A 12,635-nucleotide genomic window follows, 5' to 3' on the forward strand; every position below is an offset into this window, starting at 1 on the left:
AGGTGTCCAAATTTGGCCATTTGCAAGAGAAGGATGCATCCAAGCCTCTGAAAGTGCAAAAAAGCAGCAATGTTTCAGAGAGTACAAATGGGACACAGAGGCAGTGTGCCACACTGGCCTCTGAAACCAAAACTGCAGTATCATCATGGTGTGCATGATATTTGTAAGATGCCACTAATCTCAAAAGGCTGAAACTTCCATACAGTAACAACATTTTAATTACATGTGATTCTCAAAATTAGTGAAATTACAGTGAAATATGTCTAAATTTCTATTCCTAAGACAAAAGACTGGAAAAAACAGAACTTTGCACATCACAGGACGTCTCAAGCAAATTTCAGGTTATTCCATTTCATTCTCACCGATGCTGAGCAATTAATCCACACTTTTAATCACAGTATAATAAAAGAGATACAGAGATAGAGAAAGACAGTGTCTGTAGAGAAAGAGAAGGGTCTTAAAAAAATTGTTGACTCTCTCTGCATATCCAGTGGCAAACAGAAAACCTCCAAGTTTACTGTTTGAGAAACAGTATGTTTACTGAAAGAGAACATTCTCCTAAAGCTGGTGTTTTAGAAGTGTAATGCTGATGATGGCTCCTGGCTAATGTGGCCAAAACACACCTCAGAGTATGCCTAAGGCTGTGATTCCCTGATAAATAACCCTGCCTACCTCCTCACCTCTCTCTTGTGCTGGCGTTTGTACTCATCTGATCCACAGTGCACCAGCTCAGGGACTTACTCAAAGCTGCTAAATTGTGATGGAACTTTGGCATAAGTGAAAGTTAAACCAAAAGATTAGTTAATGACATGTTTATACTTGTTAAGTATAACAAGTATAAACCAGATCACCTCTGGAGGTCATCCGGTCTAACCCCTCTGCTCAAGCAGGGTCACCAAAAGCCAGTTGCCCAAGAACACATCCAGAATACTTCTGAATATTTACAAGAGGGAAGTTCTTCTCCAATTATGCCAAGAATAATGTTTTTTATTTCATAATAAGTTTTCTAGGAGTAAAATGAATTCATGTGAACCTGACAGATAAATGATATGTTGCTCCTCTGAAAGGAATGAGTACATGGCCAAGTGGTTTTATGAGAAATGCTTTGAGTATCTGCAGAAATTTTCAGATTTGGGATTCACAGAAGTTGGGCTCTCCTCACATGGAAATGTTTTAAGAATTGAGTAGTCCAATTTTAGCTTGGGAAAACTGTTCCCAAAGATCTAGATTTTAATCCAGACAACAATGCTTTGGAACCCCAAATCAAGTCCTTCTCTAACATCAGCAGTTGTCCCACTAGGTACAATTAGACCTGCTGCTGGTTTGGCAGAAATCAACCCTAAGGGGCTGAGCTAGCAACATGACATTGTTCCTTGTAGTAGGGTAAGTGTTGGTGTTGGTGTCCCCAGATGGCAATGAAGTTGTCTACAGAAAAAAGGGAGGCCATTCAGAGGGGTGCTTTTAAATGATCTTTAAAGGTTGTGTGTCATCCAGAGAGACATACAAAACAGATTCCAGCCTGGAAGGGGAAAACTTAACAGATTTTTAACAGAGCAAACCAAGCCATAAGTTGTAGACTGTTTAAGATTATTGTATTGAACAGTTGTACCTGAAACACATTAGCTGAAATTCAGAGATATCAAGAAATTAAGAATTTGAATCATGTAAATCATCTGATAAACAAGATAACTTTTTAGAAAATTACTGAAAGGGTCGAGGATTAAAAGGCATCATTAAACCTAATTTAATTACTTTTGATCAGGTCTCTGAGGGTTTTGACAATGGTGTGAAGAAAGAAGCTTGAACTTAAGGTTTTTTTGTACATGAACAATAAAGTCCCTCACTGGGCAAAGAGGACTGGGGCAGAGCAGTGGCTGTGGTGAGACCATCCCACATGCCAGGATGAGGGGCCTCTGGGCAAGCATAAAGCCCTGTCTCTTGGCAGGAGGCAAACAGGAGCAAGCAAGCCCAGGATACTAGATTGCCCATATTGTCACAGAACTGGCAAAGACTTGTGCCCTTCTTGCCAGAAGATACTGATTCATGTTCCTGACTGCCATTTACTTGTATGGCAAATTTATTCTAACCTCCAAATGTCTGTTTTCCCCATCTGCTGAGAAACAGTTAATTAAGAAATCAATTGTAGTTTGTTCCATGCTTTAAAAAGCTAATATAATACATAAATACTAAATAATGCTAGTAACTTCCTTTAGGATACATTATAAACTTTTCCCAAGATAGCAACAGGTCTTATATGTCCTGTCAGCTAAAACTTCAGGTTTCTCTCAGCAGGCAAAATGTCCATTCTAGAAATTTCCAAAATGTTGGAAATTTCTCTCTATCAGGAAGCTAACAATGCCCAAACTGGTTGTTTCTAGAGATGGGAGGTGCATGGTTTCATTTAATTTCAAACATTAAGGCTGCCTGCTCCCTCTTTTTTTCATTGCAGCAGCTTCCCATGCTGTGGTCACTTGCTATGCACTGAGACCCTGCTGTATCTGACTTCATAGTGGCTCAAGGCCTTACCTCCTTTTGGAATAGGGCCTTTCCTTTAAGCCATCAATTTTTATTTTCAAGGCAAAAATGGTTTTGCCAAGACCAGTGTAAGTAAACCCCAAGGCACCCAATGGATCTCCTGCTTTGGGTAAAATTCTCCTCAATCTGAGTGATTTTCCTGAGTAAAAATCAAAAGAACCAGTCTTCAGATGCCGTTAGTCACATTTTCTTCACTTTAGGTACCAGCTTGAAATAGTTTTAGCATAGGATAGCTCTTTTTCAGGTAGTTCTTTTTATCTGAATGTTTTTTTTTCAAGTGCACTTCTGCTTGGGTGAGAAATGTGTAATCACTGATACTTTCCTACTCCTCAGATCCCTCCTTTGTATATATTTGGTGGGATGATTCTTTACTGAAGTGGTTGAAATATTGTTACAGTGCTTCACTACCTCCTACAGCCCAGAGCTCATCTTTCTGAAAGGAATTTGGGTGTGACTAAAACTCTTCACTGAAGTGCAGCCCAGACAGTTCACCAGGCGAAGTCAATGGGGGCACCAGTTATGCTGCTGAACACCGAGAGTCAGAATTAAGTGGAGAAAAAGAGAAAAGGAATATCCAAATGGGAGGCTGATTTTTGAGATTGATCATTACTTTTAAGCTTGAAAAATTTCACCTGGACATCATGGAAAATATGCCTGCATGTTAATAGACAGTATTCAGGAATGAGATTTTAAATCTTAAAATTTTCTATTCATGTGAAACTCATGTGAAATTTTCTATTCAGTTATGAATCTCTCCAGGACAGTGGTGGAACCTTTAGAAACTGAAGCTTTTAACTGGTTCAGCCATCAACTTTAATGCCTTATGCTCATGTTATTTACATGGCTGTAAATTTCCACATATATCCTACATTCATTTTATATTTAATGTATCTATTCACTTTGTTAGATTGCAGCCTACGATTGTTAAAGCATTGTTATTGAAACACTTGGGAATAATCTCAGGGCTGCAGTGTAGAGAAATTACTTTCTCTACAAGTTTCATAGGAGAATATTTTTATCTTTTCAATGTTTACTATTGCTATATTCATAATTACTACTTAGGTATTACTGCTATTATTACCTAACAAGTGTTGTGGTATTTGGAAGAATGGTAGGAGTTTAGTAGATAATTTCTGTGGTACCAGCTGGGATACACTGAAGCTAGACAGGGAGCACTGTCAGGGAAAGGTGCCTGTGACACTCCTGCAAGGCAGTGAAGAGCTGACCTGTGCAGCTCTCCCTCCATGGCACAGAGGGGCTCACAGTCTCCACTCCAGCCTGTTATGGTTAACCACAGCACAGACCACTCCTGTACCATCCACTCTGCTCCCTGACATGCAAACTCTGCTCTCTTCATAGAAACCAAATTAACCTACAAAAGATTACATCTATTTTTAAATAGTTTCTCATCCAAAAGATACTCTGACTTGACTTTTTTTCCTACTTTCCTTAGAAACTGTTGGAAGCAACAATATTTCAGGCTTATTGGAATGCTTAGAGAAATACATCTTTCTCCTTTAGAGATTTGTTTCAAGCTAACACTACTTTCTGCAGGTGAACATAATGAAGGACAGAGCAAAGAAGAACCTAGTAACTGATAGAAAACATCCCAGTAATGGATAAGAAAGCAAAATAATAAAATACTGACATGATAAGCCATACAATTGTTTATTTTCTCTGAGCAAAAGGGGAAAAACAACTTGCTACCTGACAGTGGGTCTCTTTGATGACATGCTTCATGACACCTGCTGTCCCAGTAGAAGATATTTCATTTCACTTATAAGGCAATTCTTGTTTCAAAAGAACAGTGTCATTCATGGTTTCTCTGTTACTTTTAAAAAAAATATTTGATGCCTAAACCTCCAAAGTAATCTTCTTGTCACAAAGAATGTGCAGAAGAGGAAAGAAAACACCCACTGCTTTCTCCCTCCCTCTTCATTATATTATGTACTTGTCTCTCCTCCATTTCCCTTTTTTTTACACTTCACTGTAGCAGTGTTTCTGACTTATGTATTTGTGTGTTTCTGCCTAGTTGTGCAAGCACTAAAAGACAAGAAAAAATATTTTCTTGTAATTTTTAGCAGTGTCTTAACACTATTCTTTGGTACTCAGATAATGATCTTGAAAAATAAATTCTGTCCAACAATTAGTGAAGAGCTGACCTGTTTGCCATGTATAAGGATAGCTAAAAAAGCCTCTCCTTTGCAATATTCAGCAGCCAAAATAATACAGAAAAGAACACAAAAATATTAGATAACATAGTTATAGTTACTTTTGTAGTAGGTATTTTCTCTGCTTTGGAAATAGAGGAGACTTTACAATCTGTCCCACATTTACTTTCTTCCTCTTTCTTTCCCAGCAGGACCTGAACAGAAAGCATGTGGTCTGCAAACAGTGAGTAGGATGGAAAAGGTTTCTTGCCCCATTACAAATATTTAAGCATGTCTGATTCTTTTTTTTTTGGACAATTTTCTGTGAGTAAATATTGATTCTAAAAGTGTCTGCAACAGTAAGTGTAGTGCCGGTCCAGTGTCACCAATGTCCTGATTCTGTACTCAGCACAGCCTTTAGGCCTTGGAGCCTTTTCCTTCCATGGAGTGGGAGTTAAAACATTTCTTACACTTGAGCTCAAACCAAACTATAGTTATTCAAGGAACTGAAAAGCACACTGGAACATGTGAATATTTCATTTGTAGACAGCCACTGTTTATCTTTGCTTCAAAGCAAAAACAAAGCCTCTTGGCTTCCTTGTTGTCTTCTTCAACACAGGATGAGAACTCTGCCTTACTTTCTGCAGGACTGTGCAGTACCTGACATCAGAGCTGCCATTTTCATCAGTATGAGAACTCCTGCAGCGCTGCACTTAACTCTGCAGTTTGCAAGTGTCTCAGCTGCCCTTTCTGCTTGCCTTGCAGAGGAAATGTGGCTGCAGCTTCATCTCCAAGTGCAGAAACAGTGACAGCTTAAGAAAGCGGAGGGCCAAATGAGCTGTGGTTTGTGGTATTTCTTCTTCTGCTTCCATTTTCTGCCCTCTAATCCTACCCATCTCACACATATAAACCCATTTACTTCAGAGAGCGAGCTTTGGGCATATACATTTGTTCACCTGTGATTTCAGTCCTCCCCCCCCCCCAACATCCTCCACCCCCACAATGAATCAATCACCAAGTCTACTTTAATCACAGATAAGATGCTCTCCTGGTACTAATCATTGTAGCTTCTTTCATTTTAAAGGAACTATGCTCTTTTTTTTTTTTTTTCTTTTGTGAGAAAAGGAACTAGCTGGGGTTAAAGTATGTTCTGTGCTTAGAAAAGACATTCTTTTTTGCTTATAGTAACTCACATAGATAATTCTACACCCTCACTTCCTCTGTGCTATGTCAATTGTCATCCCACCCTGCTGGATTTTGCTCTCATGCAAAATAAATACAAACTGGATTCTTGAACATCAAAAGGAAAACAAAAAGTAAGGAAGGTAGTTAAAAACAACAAAGAATACTAATACTAATAACCAATTTTAAATTATTATTAATCTCATGCTTATATTGTGTCACTTTAAAATGAAACATGACTCATATTATTTGGCCATATTTTTACAATTTTTAAATATTGCCCCCAATGAAAAATGGGGCAAGTCTACTTTAATTTACTTGTCAAAACAATATCTGCAATGTAAATGGTGCTGGTCCTAGCCCTGGCCATATCTAGCTTCCAATGTCTTCTACTACAGATTGGTAGTGATGTAACATAATCAATTTGGAGCAAACAAACTGATCCAGCTCCTACCTACATGGGTCCTTTTTCCTCATGGGACCACTGGCTTTCTCCAAAGCTGAATTTCTGCAAATTGTCATGCTTCCCTAGTGAAACTGAGAGAACCTAAAACCTGTTAGCTCTGATAACAAACCTGGGAGCTGTGCTGCTGAAGACTGCTATGAAGTTTTCTATGACACATAATGATCAAAGCTTTGTCTGCACACAGGTCACAGTGCTTGAACAACACTGACAATCCCTGCTAATTAGTCTCACACCAGGACTCTGGTTACTGACACCAAGCCATACATGCAGACTGAGCAGTGTCTTATCATCCCCATGATTGCCAGGAAGTGCCACCTCCACTGCCAAAGCTTACCAAGGAAGAAACCCTGGGCAAAGAGGCACCTCCTCAGCTCTAGAACAGCTGTAATGATTCTGTTCAGGGTACTCTTTTACCAGAACGGCAAAGCACTACAGTATCTGCAGGTAGAAGATGTCATACATGTGCTCTTACAATGTAGCACATACAGGTGCTCTTACAGTGTAGCAACTTTCCCCAAGAACAGGAAATAACCTACCTTTGCTAGTAAGATTGTTTAGTGTAAACAGTGGCAGTTACCTCTGTACCTGGATAACTATTTACATTAAACGTTACACTACCCATCTAATGACAAAACATCAGCAAAAAAGAAATGTGTAGATCAGGCCTCATACATGAGTGCTTTTGAACATGTACAAAGAGTTTTAGTAAACTGAACAAAACCATTACCATGGCCTCATGTAGAGCAGTGGTGGCCTTGTGGCTTGCAGCTGCAAAGGCCTTTCAAAGATGAGACCAAGCACAGGTTTGCAGCACACTGCCATGCACAAACACCTTTCTCCTCTGGTCTACAGCATTTTGTGCAGTTTCTTGGAGATGTCACTAGAATATCTTCTCTGAAATCCTTTGGTTTTATGTAGTAATTACAAAGTAGTTAGATGGACAAGCACGTGATTCGTTTTCTGTCCTTTTGTATTTTGGTATTTACAACACTGATTGTTTGCATTTATTTTATAAAAAAGAAATATTTTAAATATATTTGGCACCATGGAACATTTTTAAGTAATGGAAAGTGATTTAAGGAGATTACTATGTGTAGTTTTCATTTTCTTACAGAATACTTATTGGGAAATGTGTATTTTTCATGTGAATCAAAAGAATTTGAGACAAGATTGTTATCTAGGGTAAAAGTTTCTCTAGCAGAACCACATCACAATTTCCTGAAATCTAAATATTGCAAGTTCCTTACATTAGAATAAAAAATTTCCATAAAAGAGAGACCTGATAGATTTTAACCCTCTAATAGCATATATGGGTCCATTGTAGTTTTTTTTAATTGACTAGAATAATAACATATTACAAAGAAGTCAGAAAGAAAGAAGGCAAACACACATCCATCTTTGAGAAGGACAAGGAGAATTTGAGGCTGTACAGGCCACTCAGCTGAGCTGCACTCCCTGGAAATGTTACACACTGAATCTCCTACAAGCACTTCCAAGCATAGGAAAGATAAGAGGGTGATTGAGAACAGCCAGCACAGAATTATCAGGGGTAAATGATACCTGAACAACCTGATTGCCTTCTGTGATGAGTTGACTCGCTCTGGGATGAAGGGAGGAGCAGTCAATGTTGTGTACTTTGATTCTAGCAAGGCCTTTGATATGGTTTCCCATTATCTCCTTAGAGCCAAATTAGTGGTGTATGGATTCTGTAAGTGGATGATAGTAGGGGTAGAAAATCAGCTGGACCACCATGCTGGAAGAGTTGCAATCAACAACATGAAGCAGAACTGGTGACTGGTTGTACAAGTGGCCTCCCTCAGGGATTCATAGTGGGCATAACACTGTCCAATATCTTTATTCATGACCTGGGTGGTGGGATGGAGTGCACTCTCAGCAAGTTTGTAGGCAATATGACACTGGAGGGAGCAGCTGTGGTTCAAAGAATCTGGGCAGACTGGACAATGATCTGACAGAAACTCATGAAGTTCAAGGGCAAATGAGGTCTGGGATCTTGCACCTGGGACAGATTAAATAGGTGGCTATAACAACAATGTAGCCACTCGTCTGGAAAGCATTTATTGCCGTCTGTTCAGCACTTCTGAGGTTGTATCTGAGGTGTCTCTTTGGGGGTACACAGGACAAGAAAGGCATTGACAGGTGCAGTGGAGAGCCACCAGGAGCTATGGAGCTGCATCAGGTGCTTGTGAGAGCACACTGAGACACCTGGGTGTGTTCAGCTGTGAAAAATTAAGGCAAAGAGAAGGTCCTGCTGCTGGTTCCAAACACCGAATGGGAGAGGAGCAGAGAGAAAACAGATCCAGGCTCTTTGCAGAGGAGCCCAGTGACAGGACAAGCAGCAGCAGCCACAAGCTGGACCATTTAGAATTCTTATTAGATATACTGAAAAATGTTTCCTAGCTGGCCAAATACTGGAAAGGTTGGAGATTTCAAAACTGGAATGGATCAAACTGACAGGTGGTGCAATGGTGACCATGGGATTTCTTTTAATGTAAGTTGCACAGATGTTTACCTGTTACTTTGGTTAGATACATGGGAGACCTGATTTTCACAAGGTCTACTACAGCTTCAGAGTTCAGTTATTGTTGTCAGCACTCTGGGTCTTGGTATCTGAGGTTTTTAATGGAGGCATTCAAAATAAAAGAATGTTTCTGTAAATTGAGCTTTGAACTCTGTAGCTTACTTTCCAAAACTTTCAGGAGAATTTCCAGAGCTAACCTAATTGTTATCAGTGGAGCGTTTCAAGGTCTCCAGCAGAAGAATGCTAGAAAGTCCTAAAGCAACACTGAAAGAATGCACAAGCATAACCTTTTCTCAAAACAAAACCTGCAGTTCCAGGGACAACTGTCCAAATTAGAACATGTGGGAACATGTTCCAATTTGTTTCTAATTTGAACATGTTAGAACAGTAATTCTGTGACAGCTCTTCAGCTATTGTAGTTCCTGTGATTAACCACAATAAGCACAAAATGCTAAAATGGCAGATGCTAAGGAACCTGTATTTCTGGGCTCTGAATTGAAAATTCTTCTGACATTTTGAGAATTATATATATAACAGCTAGAGGAAAATGGAACATACAGTATTTGGGGTTTTCTACAAAATTAGATAAATTCTGCACCAAGCATTTTTTATTAAAGGATGTGCATTTAAAGAATTAAATACTACATCTCTACATCTTGTTTCTCAATCTATTATGTTTTAAGGGTTATTAAAAGCAGATAGAGGAAGCTTAAAATAAAGAGCATATTTTGAAAAAAAAAGAAAGCTTTTATACTGGCATGAGAGCAATTAATAGACTACTTAAAATGACATTTATTACCTGATGTTGAGCAAAACATCTTTCAAATTGAAGAGTAAACAAGAAAATGTATATACAGAATGTCCTTATTAAGCTTATATTTGATGCCTTCTGTATTATTTAAATAGTGAAATCTAATAAGTTTGAGGAATTTGCTGGGGAAATAAAAGGTTTATATATTGTATATACTGCCCTCTAACCCCCCAGCTGGAGTAACAATGTACAGGAACAGTTCTGCAATTTCCCACCTGATAAGACCTGATAAAGCAGGAGTTGATTCTCCAGAGAGACACTGGAAAATCTCAGTTACTCTAGAAAGCTGCACACAAACAGCTCATGAGGTTGAACTGTAGGCCCTGGGAACCTAAAAAGGGTTAAAAGCCTTTTCTACAGAAAAAGGAAGAAGTTAGCCCTTAAAGACCATATAAGCTGCAAAACCTGGCAGTTGTGGCTTGTTAAACTGCTGGGAGGTGGAACTGGCAGCTGTGCTGCCGAAGTGGGGAAGTCATAAAAGGGAAGCAGAGGCTCCCAGAGGGAGCAGGACAGTTGGGTTTTGCATTTCTCTGCCTTGGAGAATTGACTTTGAATGAAAATAGACACTGCTACTGCTGGATGCTGATCGTAGGGACACTTAGTTGGTTTGTTTATGGAGAGCCAAACAAGGTGAAAATCAGCTGTCCTGGCTTCCACTGTTTTTAGAATTGTGACTACGGGAGCTGCACCTGGCTGTACTAATTTCCCAAGCCTAGACTGAAGCGGGATGCTATTTTTTCACCCTTAAAAAAAAACAGCCAAACAAAAAAAAAAAAAAAAAGAAAGCATCACTTATGTTAGTTGCCTGATCTCAAATTGGAGTTGATAATCTCTTTGCAGGGCTTTGGTTTTGTACTGTGCTTCCTGTTGAGGAACAAAAATAAACTGGTACTGGTTAAAATGAAATGTCAGAATCCTTTTGGCTTAAGAAACTATCACATTTATCTTTGCAAATTTAACAAATTTGAATTTGTATTTTAAATTTTGTTCCACAGACCACTTGGAATCTTCTGTAATACTGTGAAATTCTGTGAATCCTTTAGCTCTTAATGGCACATCTGAAAAGTGCAGGCAATGCTTTCTGCCTGTAAATATATGTATCCAGTAATCATTCCCCCATACAGATTGACTTGTTCTTCTGAATATGGAGCAATTAAGGAGTCTGCATTTTTATTTATCCTTTTCTGTTTTACAAATAAAGGAAAGTATTTGTCTTAAAAATATTCAGTCTGGTCTTTTTATATTTCCAAAAAAAATGGTAATGGTTAATAATTTGATGTCCTTGTAGGTTTTGTGCTCTTGTAGCATATTAACTGATTTCAGACATTATTTATTTTCATCATGTCTTTAAGACATGTTCTTTTAAAAAGGCAGCAGCATTTCAGAACTACAGGGTAGATTTAAAGTAACCCAGCTTGGCTTGAAGTGACATGTGCCCAGACCAATTTATGGAGTAATGGAACAATTTATGAGTCTGCCTTAGCTGAAATTAGTTTCTATGGCAGTTGGCCCAGGGAAACTCTGTGAGCCTTCTGTTCTTTGCAGCTGCAGAAAATAATTGTAAAGGGGAATATTACCTTCCAGTAGCTAGGCAAAGCCTCACAAACTATGTGATATCCCTGTCCTTCAAAGTGGAGACCCTAACTCACCCGCAGAAATGCTCTGGGTGACCACTGAGAGAAAGAGCAACATATACTTTTTCATACTGAAATAAAGTAACAAATGAATTTTATGTTTAAACAACCATGCTAAACAAAACTCTGTGGCAAGCACCAAAAAGAGCACATAGGTTTTAGAAGCAAGCTTGCTAAATCATCGTTAATCCCAGGCCTTTCTTAAAATGGAAGGTGAGAGCTCACGCTCCTGCTTTAGTTTATTCTAACCATTGATGAAGTCAGCCAAGAACAGCCATTCATTAGCACCGTCTTGCTAGATTGTTTATGATTCTTCTCTCTCCCTTGTCCACCAGCTTCCAGTTGGGAGTATCTTGCACCAAAAAGATGGGACAAAGCAGGAATTTTAATACTAATGGCAGAACAAATGGAGCAGACTGGACAATGCAAAATAAATAGTTTACCCCAAGCCTACTTTGTTACATTTTACAAGCCTAGAGGCTCTTCCTTTTGGTCTCCATTGATGCTTGTACATACACACTGTTCTATTAAAGATAGTAAACTACTTCATGAGAGGCAGAGTACATTCTGTGCTTGCAAAAACATCAGCTTAGTCCACTGGTGGCATCACACCTCTTTAATAAGGTTTCCAAGCATTGTGAGTTTGTTCTGGTTGTGCTCTTTTTTTCAGTCCTTGTGGAGTGCAAAAGCTTTACATTCAGTTATTAAAAAACTGGACATTCAAAATCTTAAACACCAGTATATATTGAGGGGTGGATTTATTTAAAGTTGAGTAGGAACTTCCAGTCAGGATTTGAAATGCACAGCAACCCAGATAATTAATCTCCTCCTCCATTTTCCTAAGTGCTTTACATGGGAACCAGATCCTGACGAGATTTCTAAGATGCAGCTAAGGACTCCTTGTAACTTCAAAAGAGGTTTTACTGTCACATCTTGGCCCTTCATTTTTTGGTAGTGTCTGGACCATCATCACAACATTTAAGTTAGTTTGTTGACCAGTTATCTGTGAATTGAAACAAGCAGTGTTGCCTGCAATGCAGCATGAATGCAGTTGTGGAGATATGTGATCCAAGAGATAGAATTCTAGAGACATTTAGGTTGAAAAATACCTCTAAGAACTAGTCTAACTATTAACTTAGCACTCCCAAGTCCATCACAAAACCAGGTTCCTAATGGAGATGTCTCTCCATGGGCATGACAGGCAACATGGTACCAGGTTCAGTCTTAGCTCTGAAGTATTTAAATACTGACTGGTCTTTCATCTCCCATTTCTGTACAGGCACCATGAATGCTGACTGCAACATATACTCACAGTGTC

Source organism: Molothrus ater, chromosome 1 (assembly GCF_012460135.2).
Source record: "Molothrus ater isolate BHLD 08-10-18 breed brown headed cowbird chromosome 1, BPBGC_Mater_1.1, whole genome shotgun sequence".
NCBI classification, from domain to species: Eukaryota; Metazoa; Chordata; class Aves; order Passeriformes; family Icteridae; genus Molothrus; species Molothrus ater.